This window comes from Molossus molossus, unplaced genomic scaffold (assembly GCF_014108415.1).
Source record: "Molossus molossus isolate mMolMol1 unplaced genomic scaffold, mMolMol1.p scaffold_m16_p_16, whole genome shotgun sequence".
Classification (NCBI taxonomy): domain Eukaryota; kingdom Metazoa; phylum Chordata; class Mammalia; order Chiroptera; family Molossidae; genus Molossus; species Molossus molossus.
In genome coordinates, this window is record NW_023425351.1 from 44,877,600 (window position 1) to 44,890,553 (window position 12,954).

The 12,954-nt window shown below is 38.5% G+C and overlaps 1 protein-coding gene across 1 annotated transcript in view; it reads left to right on the plus strand.

Moving 5' to 3' along the window:
- Nucleotides 1-12,954, plus strand: part of GRHL2 (grainyhead like transcription factor 2) — a 168,538-nt gene that overhangs the window by 3,344 nt on the left and 152,240 nt on the right. The gene's annotated exons all lie outside the window — the stretch shown is intronic.

The following is a 12,954-nucleotide window of genomic DNA, read 5'->3' on the forward strand; positions in this document are numbered from 1 at the left end:
ATGTGATTTCTGATTGTTTACTATTTGCAACACATTCAGAGAGGCATTATAGGAGAATAAAAAGATGCTTAAGTAAGAAGCTTACGCAACACAAGAAGCTTATACTCTGGTGGAAGGTGACACATGAACAAACAATTTTAAATTTAAATATTTTTAATTACAGTTGACATACAATATATTAATTTCAGATGTACAGCATAGGGATCAGATATTTATATAACTTACAAAGTGTGATCTTGTAGGTCTAGTACCCATCTGACACCATACATAGTTATTAATAATATTGACTGTACTCCCTATGCCTTATTTTGTATCTCCATGACTATTTTTATAACTGACAGTTGGTACATTTTAATCCCTTACCCTTTTTCACCAGTCTCCTAACCCCTTTCCCTCTGGCAACCATCAGTTTGTTCTCTGTATATATGAGTCTGTTTCTGTTTTGTTTATTTATTTTGTTTTTTAGATTCCATATATAAGTAAAATCATATGGTATGTGTGTTTCTCTGTCTGATTTATTTCACTTCGCATAATACCCTCTAGGTCCAGCCATGTTGTTGCAAATGGCAAGATTTCATTCTTTTTTATGGCTGACTAATATTTCATTGTATATATGTACCACATCTTTTTATTTATTTATTTATTTATTTATTTTTATTTTTATTTTTTATCCTCACCTGAGGACATTTTTCTATATTTTGTTCAGGTAGAGTGGGAGGGAGAGAAAGGAACAGAGAGAGAGAGAGAGAAACATCGATGCGAAAGGGACACATCGAGTGGCTGCAACCCACACGACTGACCAGGGCCGGGGACAAACTGCAACCGAGGTACGTGCCCTTAGCGGGAACCGAACCCGCGTCTCTCCGGACCGCAGGCCGACGCTCTAACCGCTGAGCCAAACTGGCCAGGGCACATCTTTTTATTTTATTATTGTAATTTTTATTAATTTATTTTTGTTACAGATGTTTCTTCTTTTTCCCCCCTAGATACCCTCCTCATGATCCTGTTCCCTCCCCCCCAGCATTGTTGTTTATGTCCATTGGTTACGCATTTGCCCATATAAGTTCGTTGGTTTATCTCATCCCCTCTTGCCCTCCTCCTCTGAGGTTTGTCAATCTGAACCATATTCCTTTCTATGTCTCCGGGTCTATTTTGTTCATCAGCTTTTTTTTCTTCATTATATTCCACAAATAAGTGAGATCATATGGTATTTGTCTTTCTTATATGTACCACATCTTTTATCCACTCATCTATTGATGGACAACTAGGTTGCTTCCATATCTTGGCTATTGTAAATAATGCTGCAGTAAACATAGTGGTGCATATGTCTTTTCAAATTAGTGTTTTGGATTTCTTTGGATAAATGACCAGAAGTGGAATTTCTGGGTCATATGGTAGTTCTATTTTTAATTTTTTGAGGAAACTCCCTACTCTTTTTCATAGTGAATACACCAATTCATAATCCCATCAACCATGCAGGAGAGTTCCCTTTTTTCCACGTCATCACCAATATTTGTTGCTTGTTAATTTTTTTATGATAGCCATTCTGACAGGTGTGAGGTATATCTCATTGTGGTTTTAATTTGTATTTTCCTGATACTTAGTGATGTTGAACTGAACAGACATAATTTTAATTAAGGCAATACCTGGTAAATTACTAAAAGAAAATACAATAATGTATTTATCAGGTAATTTTATATCAATGCCCCTGCTCCCTACCCACCCCACTTTTGCCTAGGACAATTACTTTTAGTCATTCTCTGTGCTTTGTCTTAAGGAGTCTGGCCATTATTCTAGAAAGGAAACAGAAAATACCCCAAATTATAGGAATTTCATGTGGATAACCTTTTAAATAATGGGATGAAACTTTTTAATTAAACTTTTTAGTTTTATAAATGCATATATTTGTTTCCATTTGGCTATATTAAATATCTTTTAAGATCACAAATATTAAGAATTAATCATTTCTTTCTTAAACCACTAAAAATATGCACTCATTTATTCAATAAATAAATATGTCTTGAGTGGCACTGTAAAGCAGGCATTGAGATTCACCAGTGAGTAAACAAAGCCCTTACCCTCATGCTGCTTACATTCTAGTTGGGGCAAACAAACAGTAAATCAATCAAGAAGTAAATACATAATAAATTAGGTGGTGATAAGTGCTATAAAGGAAAGCAAAACAGGTTAGAGGGATTGATAATAATGGGGAGTATTTTATATAAAGTGGTCAAGGATGGCCTCTCTGATGAGATGACCTTTGAGCAGAGACATGAAGGAAGTGAGGGGGAAAGCACTGAAGTTACCTGGGATAAGAGTGTTTCTTATTGGCAGATGGAAGAGCAGTGCAAAGGCCCTGAGCTGAGAGAGTGCTTAGCATGTTATAAGATCAGAAAGGAGCCCAATATGGGTGAGCAGAGAGGTAGAGAGATAATGGTCCCATTAAGTAAACTACTTAATTAGTAAAGAATAGAAAAAAATTATACTTAAAAATGGTCCTGGCAGTCAAGAGGTAAGCAAATAAAGAATCTGCTAATAATGTCAGTCTTGTTTTTCCCAGAGTATCACCAGTTGGATGGTTAGGGTCTAGTGTTCTCTTTCCTACAGTGGATTAAATTCTACACGCTCCATACTTTAGAGATGAATAAATGAATGCCTTCTAGAAGAGCCCTGGGAATCAGAACTGAAGAAGAGGGACCAAAGTTTGCTCTGACAATCCCGCTTCCCTAAAACTCTTAATTTAACCTATCACTCTTCTTGTACTATCTCAATCCTTTAACATTAGCCTCCAGCAGAATAAGGCTTGCCTTTCTTGCCTTCTCTTGACCTCATTCAGTTGCTGCAAACTTATATCTATCAGAAAACACAGGCTTGTCCATTGTTTGAAAGTGAGACATTGCAAACAGAGTGCTTTGGTTAGTTTTGCATCTTTAGGAAAGTAAACTAATATACAGGCATTTAACCTATCTGAAAAATAAGAAAATGCTAGAGAACAACATGAAAATCTGGATTAATTTTAAAAGTTGTAGATAATTACATATGTGCTTAAGAGTATAAATCTCCATAGGAATCACTTAAATGACTGCTTCCGAAATTCATCTGATTACAAAAATGTCACCTGAGGCACTTGGTAAAACTACAGATACCGAGGCCCCACCCCAGAACTGTGGAATGAGATTCTCCAGAGAGGGCCAGGGCATGTGCATTTAAACAGTGTCCTGGTACCTTTTATGATTGGGTTAGTTAGCCAAATAATGCTTTGAATACTTATCATTAGTTTACATAATACATTCAATTTAGATGCAGCTTCTCGGGCATTTGTCAGTTTGTAAGTGAAAGTAAACCTGTGACTTTGTGTTTACTATGATGCTTCTGGATGAGTGGCTTCTGACACAAACTTGGGTTTAAGAATTCTTAGGTCTTCTCTCAACGTCAGTTGCTTTCATTGCTTGCTGACTGCCCCTTCTGGAAGAATGGGGTCATTTTGACAGGTCAGTATGTCCAGAGCTGCTAAAGACTTGATATGGAGTGATGCCACCCGCTTGGGTCTCTGCCAGGCATGTAGCCAAGGGTCAAGCTCAGCTTTAAGTCTGGAACCCACTCACCAGGGAGCTGGGTTGGAGTTAGAAGGCCCATGTTGTCTTTCTACAGTTTCACATTAGAACCCCAAACTAGTGTTCATTTTCCTGGAGATAGTCATTTAATTGAATTTAGAGTCTACTTTGTAATACAAAGGTCTGATCTGATGTTGGTCCCTGGTGAGATGATTTAATGAAATGATGGTTGTAGTTTCATTTCTAGGGCTAATGGTAGCTTTAAGTATTGCCCTGATAAGATGGTACTAGGCCTTCTGTTGGCCTGTAATTAGGTCCTCTTTTAAACTGACTGTGGAGATCAGGCCGCCCAAATGGGCCCTGTGCCTCTGATGAAAAGCAAATGCTAGAGCAGCAGATGAAGAGCCATATCTATCCATTTTTACTAGACTCTGCAAAGTCAAAAGGAGATTGAAACAAGTAGCCAGGTAAAGCAAACATACATAGAAGCATATAAACAACAACGATACCCAATAACCCTACGAAGTCCTCGTTTGAAAGCTATAGATAATTTAAACAAAATTATTATTTTGATGTTAGGTTATTAAATCTTTTAAAAAGCCCTAGATAATTGCCCTGGCTGGTTTGGTTCAGCGGTTAAAGCGTCGGCCTGCGGTCCGGAGAGACCCGGGTTCGGTTCCCGCTAAGGGCATGTACCTCGGTTGCAGTTTGTCCCCGGCCCTGGTTGGTCGTGTGGGTGGCAGCCACTCGATGTGTCCCTTTCACATCAATGTTTCTCTCTCTCTCTCCCTCCTGCTCTATCTGAACAAAGAATGAAAAAGTGTCCTCGGGTGAGGATAAAAAAAAAAAAAAAAAGCCCTAGATAATTGAAGCAGATGCTTAGGTTCCCATTTGTGACCTTCATGTACCTAGACTGTATGGTTAAAAAATGAACAATTTGGTTAAGTAGTATTTTCAATCTCTCTTACTTCTTCCCTTGTCTGAACCAACAGTTTTTCCTCCCTCCCCTTCCTTCCTCCCTCTCCTTGGTCTGTCTCCTGACACCACTTTCCTGACATATTACTTAGTAGGAATTGACACATGCCCAGTTTCTTGCACAGAGACCATGTGAATCTGACTTTAGGTATGTTTCAGTCAGTGAACCATGCTGCGTTCTCTTGGCATTTACAGTTATCAGCAACCCGTCCTTATTACCTGAGCCAAGAAGGAAGATGATGGCAGCAGACGATGTTGCCCCATCTAATTCAAGTCAACTATGTTTAACCTCGGAAAATGTTTAAGTTCTCTTTAATATAAGGAAAGCCTCATCCTAAATGAATTATAGTTCTCACTCATGATACTTGGCACTCACGTTGGGGTGTGGACACTCTCTTCCTTTTAAAAAGGTATTCAAGGATTCCTGTTCAATTATTAAAAACTAGGTCTAAGCTGAAATAGAATAGTGATTGGTTTGGCAAACTTGTCCAGGAAAAATTCCTTAGCGAGCAGCAACAGGCTGAAGAGGAATTTTTGCTTTGGCTCAGGACGACTAGTGGGTTGCTTAGTAATGACAGCCTGTACCTGGGAGTCCCGCAGACTGCTTCACAGGTCTTCATATTTAGGCACTCCAAATTCAGACTCACCCTACCCTCCACCTGCCCTGTGGATTTCCATCCTTTAAAGCAGTGATTTTCAAAAAGTGTGCCCCAAGAATTTTTAAAACATGCAATACCTGACTGTTTAGTCGGGGTCACTGGACTTTTTCCCTTAGAGTGACAAAAAAACAAACAAACAAACAAAAAAAGTGACCACAACCAACACAATAATAGCCGTCTGGTGTGAGTGATTCAAAATTATACTATTTCTTTCTGTCCAATCAGCAAAAATATATATATTTTGGTGTGCTGCAGAATTTTAGTAATTAGTTTATATGTGCCATGAGAGGAAAAAGGCTGAAAATCGCTGCTCTAGAGATGGCCCAGCTCCTTGCTTCAGACAGATAGATCAGTTAATTAACCTGTCTCTCCATCCATCCATCCATCCATCAATCCATTACCAGGAAATTACATTTTATGATGTAAGCCTTTTAATGGTAAATGGTAAAAAAGACTGAACTGTAATAGGTTAAATGGGATAGAAGCAAGAAAGGATCTCTTTGGGGATCTACCTCCACCCGACCCTCCATTTTATTGGTAAGAGGGTTAAGAAGTGTTTTAGGCCCTGGCTGGTTTGGCTCAGCGGTTAGAGCGTTGGCCTGCGGTCTGGAGAGACCAGGGTTCGGTTCCCGCTAAGGGCACACACCTCAGTTGCAGTCTGTATGGGTGGCAAACACTTGATGTGTCCCTTTCACGTCGATATTTCTCTCTCTCTCCCTCCCACTCTATCTGAACAAAATATCGAAAAATGTCCTCGGGTGTGGATAAAAAAAAAGTGTTTTAGCTTGACATGTTTTGGTGACTAAGTGATAAAAAAAAAGTGTTTTAGTTTGACATGTTTTGGTGACTAATATGATTAGAGTAATATTTCTGAAAACAGTACATTTTGATTTGTCATATACAGTACCAATCAAGCACACATTTGTAGAGTTCTACAGAAAATACTAGAGACACTGGTACATTTCAGGGGATTTCAGTGTACTTTCGGCATAAGTTGGGTTGCAGAGATTGTACGTTTCAGTGGGTTTCCAGGGGAAAGCAATCGCTTATTTTACTTTTTAAGGAACATGGCAATGAACTTTGTCGGGAGCACTTTTCAAGTGGGCTGACTTCACTTTCACTTCTAAGGAAATGCTCCCTTTACCAGCGTGAATGCAGACGCCCTCCAGAGCAGAAAAGGAAAGCAGGGTTTTCTTGTTGCTTCTTTTTAGCTCAGCTCCCGCCTTTCTTCTGACCGCTAAATGTGCAAGTACGACTAACCCCCCAGGGCCAGAGTCTTTTGTTTTTAAAGGCCCCGACTTTAGACTGGGGTTTTAGAAAAGGGGAAGGTTGAAGTGAAGGGAAGAAGGGAGAAAGGAGAGGAAGAGAGGAAGCAGGAGGAAACTGCTTTAGCAGCTGTTGAGTTGCCTGCATTTCCTCAGTAGGAGAGTCACCCGTGTTAGTGCTGGGTTCTGGGGTGGGGTGGCATGTGGCTGTTTGTCCTCCTGGGGAATTGATTCTAACTCGAAGCCTAGAACCCTAGATCAAGGACTCAAGCCTTAGAGATCACAGAGGGCACGGGGGTAGCCAAGCATAGGAATTAGAGCCGAAAGTTTGGCTTGAGGAAAGTGCCTTACATTATATTTCTTCTGTGTTGCATGTTGGGGTTGTAAGAATAAACTGAAAATCTGAAGTTTTGATGAATTGGAAAATAGGCTGTCTTCTTTTTTTGTAGGGAGATTGAAAACATGGGAGGCATTGCCCAGTTCCTTCTTAAAACAGAAGCGTGAATATATGAAATACCCGTTTAAGATTCTGATCACATTAATGCGAGTTAGTGTGGACTTTCCTCAATGTTTTTAGTTCTCAGTGAAGTGAGCCCCACAAAATAACTGCTTTCTGTACTTGGATCTAACTTTTCAAAGAAGCAAGAAACAAAGGTAGCTTTTGCCTCTTTCCTGTATTGCCAATAAGATAATTAACATAAGATAATTAACATAAGATCAGAGGAGTCTTCTTTCATTATTTTTCATCTGCAAAATGAAGTTGAACTAAATGATATCTGAGGAGAATTACCTGCTCCAACATTCTGTGGGTCTTCTGTTCTCCCGCATGAGGGGTCCACCGTGGGGGCTGGGACTCGGAGGGGGCGGTGAGGTCTCACAAGAGAGTGATGGATAGGAGAGTCCAAGGCACAGTGGGACCTGCTTCTAACCCCCATGCCCCACAGTCCTTTACCAAAATAAAAGGTGATCTGACTAAGATGGCAAAGAAACAGACTTCTGGCAGGTGAGGTTTCAGAGGGCCACATGGAATTCAGAAGGGCAGCTAGGTGGTGAGATCAAGGGTTTACCTAGGATCCCCGCACCGCCTCACTGGGTTGGTAAATAAAGGGTACAAGCAAATCAGATAAAAGGGCCTGGCAGGTACTCTGAGAACTCTTTCGGGAGAGAGCCCAGGAAGTGGTCTACTCCAGGCAGCTCAGGAAGTGAGAGTGAGGCAGTATTCAAGTGGATGCACATTGCATGGAATTTAGTAAGCCAAAACCTTAGGCAGATGGGACAACTTCTAGGCTTCTGCCCCCTACCCCCTTCCCTCCTCTTCTTCTCCTCCCCCCTCTTCCTCCTGTGTCCTCCTCCTTTTTCCTTTTTCTTCTCCTTCCTCTGCTCCTCATAATAAAACCTAATTTAGGGATGCCCACTCTCAGCCAATAGTGCCAAGCCAGTAGTTTAGTAAGTATTCAGAAAAGGTGTTAAATAATATAAGGATAAGAAAGGCAGCTGCAGTTTAACTTCAGATATATGGTAATATATTATCTCACACCAGAGCACACAGTAACCATTAATTTAGGTCAGGAATAAAATCCTACTGTGTTACAGGATTTAAAAGATCCTGAATTCGATTTTCTCGCAGTACCAGGACAAAACAGGCTGCAGCCCCTGGGAGGGTCTCATGTTGAAGGACTTTTAATAGGTTACAAGGCCCCTTAAGTACATTTATGCTTCCTCTGCAAACCACAGTTTTTTAGCTTTGGAGTCTTGGTGTCTACTTTTAAAAATATGTATACCATACATATTTTGAAAACATTATAAAAGACAAATGCCTCAATAGAAATATGGTTAAATAATACAAGTAGACAATTCACAAAAGCTATACAAGTGGTTAATAAACATAGGACATAATATTGAGCTTTATTAATAACCCAAGGAATACAGATTATAGAGCAGAGAATTTTCAACTTTTCCTGTCAAATTGGCCAAGATGAAGAAAACTGAATTTGGAAAAATACATTTCTAGGAGTATTATAAATTATTACAAACTTTGTGGAAAGCAGTTTGACAAAACTGGTGGAAATGGGCCAACCTGTTTACACCTGAATTCCAGTTTTAGGGATTTATCTTAAGGAAATAATCAAGGCTATTCATTGTAGCATTATTTTTGAAAGTGAAAAATCGGTAAAACAGTAAGTGCCCAGCTGATTATAAAGCATTATAGAAAAACAATGGGAGAAAAGGTTTATGATGTATTGTATTAGAGTGTTTATAGGCATAAAAAAATAAAGAATAAAACCACAATAGGTTAAAAGTAGTTTGCTCTCTGCGGAGAAATTATAGGTGCTTTTGTCTCTTATCGGTGCCTCTATATTTTTCTAGTTTGCTGAAGTGAACTTATATTGCTTTTGTAATTAAGGAGAACAATTTAAAGGTTATTTTTTAAAGTAGTCCTTCTGCCCTGGAAACATTTAAAAATAACACACACACGCCCTAAACAAAAAGGGAAAGGCTGCGTGGTGCTTGCTTCAGGTGGAATCTAGCTGATGCCCAGCAGTCCCTGCCTCCCTCCCGCACTTCTCTGCCAGGCCTTCTGCGCTGTGCCCCTCACCTGCAGATTAGCTGGGTCCGTATGTCCACAACCCTGTCTTTTGGGATTTGCCCAATTATCTAGTCCAACTATTTTTCAAAATAGCACAAAATAGTAGTAGCTTCCAACCTTTGCATAGCTTGAAGCTGGGGAATGACTAAGGAGAGGAACTCCATTTCTTCTACTCAGCAGGCTCCATTCGGCTGCCTAGCTCCCTTGGAGAAAAATCTCTGTAAGCGAGGATCCCTTCCATACCATCTCACACCACCGAATGTCCTTGGGAGAGACTCAGTGCTGGGTTCAAGTTGCGTTTAATCTATCGGAGGCTTAGGGAGAGTCTGGGATGTGGCTTTCTGTGAAAACAAAAAGGAGTTGTAGACAAAGTTGAGTTTTTATTGTATTTTAGCAACAATTTATTTTTTCCATAAGGCAGACTTGCTTTTCCCTGGAGGGCCAAGCCTGTGACTCATCGACCTGCTTCTACAAGCCGGTACATAGATCATGCCAGAGCTGGAGTCTGTTAGTTAAGCTGTGTGAGATTGCATCACTGGATTTCCTGCAGGCAAGCTTTAATGGAGGCTTTGTCGCAAATGTTTTGCTTATCAACACAGCCAAGGAGCATCCACAACAGGGAACAAAAAGTACACGATGTGACTTTGAGGGAGAAAATGGCCTCACAGGATCCTGAAGTTGCCAAATTATGTCAGGAAAAAAAATCAAGAAGGGAGGTTTCAAACTAAATGGAAATGAGCTTTGTACATGTGAGCAAAATCAGAGCAATGCTTGGCTGTGGGAATCAACACAGTTTGTAAAACAGAGACTCATAGGTATGCCTTTTGGTTGTGGACTCAAAAGTGAAATCTGCAATTGCTCCTTTCTCTCCCACGTGCTCCCGGCACCCCTCCCCCATACTTTAATTCTCATTGCGCAGGAACTCTCCAGATCTCAAATACTGTACCTCACATTTAAAAAAATTATCTTCTTTGGATGTTCAAAGTATAAATAAAGGCACACATCCATATAGGGCTGGTGTAAGGAGATGAGGGAAGGGCCACATTTTGTCTTTTTATCCTGTGTGTACCTTCAGTTTTTTACTTTCCCCTCAAATTTTAGGACAATTCATTGATCTCTTTTAGTATCCTGTAGTTGCCATGAACTGGGGCAGCTGTTAAAGCATTTCTTTTCTCTTCCTACATGCTTTTTGTCTTCCTGGTCCTTCCTAAACAATGAAATACCTATGTGGTTGATACCCCGGAAACATTTAATTACAAGTCGCTACGTTTTCTCCTGCAGCATACCCACGCTTGGCCAGGTGGACAAAATTGAATATGCTATCCAGAGCTTTCAGGGCTAACCAGATTTTGTTGTACCAACTGTTCCTGGAATATGGAAGAAATTGAAAATGTTTTTACGATTCTGAGATTTTTATTGTATTGAGTGTTTGGTGGATTATTTTATGAATCACTGTTTTGAAGCATTTCTGAATCCTCATTGCTTTTAATGGTATAGTGTAGGCTGACTGTTACTGTAATTATTTTGTCACGCATTTGTGCATTTGCATGTTTTCTTTTTTAAGCACCGTTTCCTGGGGAGGGTTTTTTCTGATTATGAAGATAATGTATGTTCATGAGGTAAAAATGGAAAACAGAGAAAAGTAGATAGAAGAAAAATCACTTGTAATTCCGGGACCCTAACATTTATATATTTTCTCACAGTTTCTAATGTGTGCATACATGTCAATGTGGTTATAAAAGAGTATACAAATTATTACCCAACTTCCCTGTTTTTACATTATTCAGGCCATTCTGTGTTTTCTATTTAATGTTATATTATTAGCATTTTACTAGTCTCAAGTATTCGTCTACGAGCAATTAATGATAAAATCTATCTCCTATTTTTTATATTTAGATTGTTTTGCTTTTTCTTTATTGTAAATCGTGCTTATGCATACATCTTTATATCTCTGGTTATTTAGAGTAGGTTTCTGGAAGTACATGAACAAAAGACAAATATCATTAGGTTCTTGATACAAAATTTGAATATGACTTCTAGAAAGATTGTAAAAATTTGTGTTTTTTCTCAACAGTGTTTAAGAGTGTCTTTTTCATCACCAGTAAATGAGATTTATAAATTTTTTTTTGTCAATCTTAAAAGCAGAAGTCTGTATTTTGTTTTGTTTTGCAGCTTGATAATTAATGAGGTTAAGCATTTTCTCTGATATTTATTGGCCATTTATATTTCTTTTTAATTGAAGCACTTGCTCTTGCCGTAGCTACTACATACAGTTGTGTTATTGTGTCCTGGGTGAAGGGACCCTGGGGCTGAGATCCAGCCATGCTTCCCTCTGGCCTCCTCACAGGGAAAAGGGCACCTTCCAACACCTGTACAAATGCACCATATGGGATAGTAATGGCCTGTTCTTATTTTTTACTCAAATTTAATATATTGGAATGCTGATATTTTTATGATTGATTTGTGAGAGTTCTTTACACACTTACAATGATTAATTCCTTTGTCAAAATTCTGACTATCACTTCTCCAACTTCTTGTTTATCATTTGATTTCATGATTTAAAAAATATTCAGAGCTTTAAATTTTGTTATGTCAAACATACTCCTCTTGTGTGTGTAAGTACTTTCATTGTTTTCAAATGTGGAAAGTTTGAGATAAACCTTTATGGACTTAACTCAATAAAACATTTTCCTTTATTTTACCCTTATTTTTAAGATTATTAAAAAGACCCCTTGCAAGGTAATTAATTCATACTTAATTGAAAAAGTATTAGGAAATACAATTACTCTAAAACTACCACTCAGAGATGTTAACACTGCTAACAGTGCTGACACTCTGACATCGATATTTTTACTCTTTTCTATGCAATTACTACATACAGACACACTATGTAAACAGAGATAAGATAGTAATTTATATCCTGTTTAGTAACTTATTTTTAAATTAAGATTGATCACAGATAGTTTTTCATGGTGATAAATATTTCTAATGGTTCTATAGTTTTACATTGAGTGGAAATGTTCAAATTAATTTAACATTTATGTTATATTTAACATTTAACATTAAACATAAATTTAACATTTATGTACAGTCTATGTTTCTGTACATTCAGATTTTTTTCCCCTCATTTTTAAATTTTTTTTATTTTACTGTTACAATCAATATTAAATAATTATCCTTTCGGCTAAATCTTCACACATTTTTTAATTATTTCCTTGAAATAGTTTTCATTGTAGAGCCATTCCTGATCTAAATATGTGTTCTTTAAAAAAATATTTGGTTCATATTTCCAAATTGCCATCCAGATACCTTTTCGTCAACACTCCCAGCAGTGTATCTGTGGGAGAGGGATTCTATGTGCCTTCTCCAATAATTCATATTATCCTTTTTTTAAGTCTGCCAATTTGATAGGGTAAAAAATGGGAACTTGTTTTGAACTGCATTTCTTTTCTTTTATTAAGATTTTTTAAATTGATTTGAGAGAGAGAAACTTGTTGTTCCACCCATTTATATGTTCATTGATTGATTCTTGTATGTGTCCTGACCGAGGGTCAAACCCGAAACCTTGGCACATTTGGGTGATGCTCCAACCAACTGAGCCACCCAGCCAGGGCTGAATTGCATTTCTTTCCATTAACTCACATTATATTTTCTATCTCAAAAGAGCTTTATGTTTTATTTTATTTTAATTTTTTTTTCCTTTACTGATTTTAGAGAGAGAGGAAGGGAGAAAGAGAGAGAGATAGAAACATTGATGAGAGAGAACATCTATTGGCCGCCTCTTCATGCCCCCCACTGGGGATTTGGCCCATAACCTGGGCATGTGCCCTGACTCGGAATTGAACTGGCAACCTCCTGGTGCATGGGTCGATGCTCAACCACTGAGCCACACCAGCCAGACATATTTTGTTTTT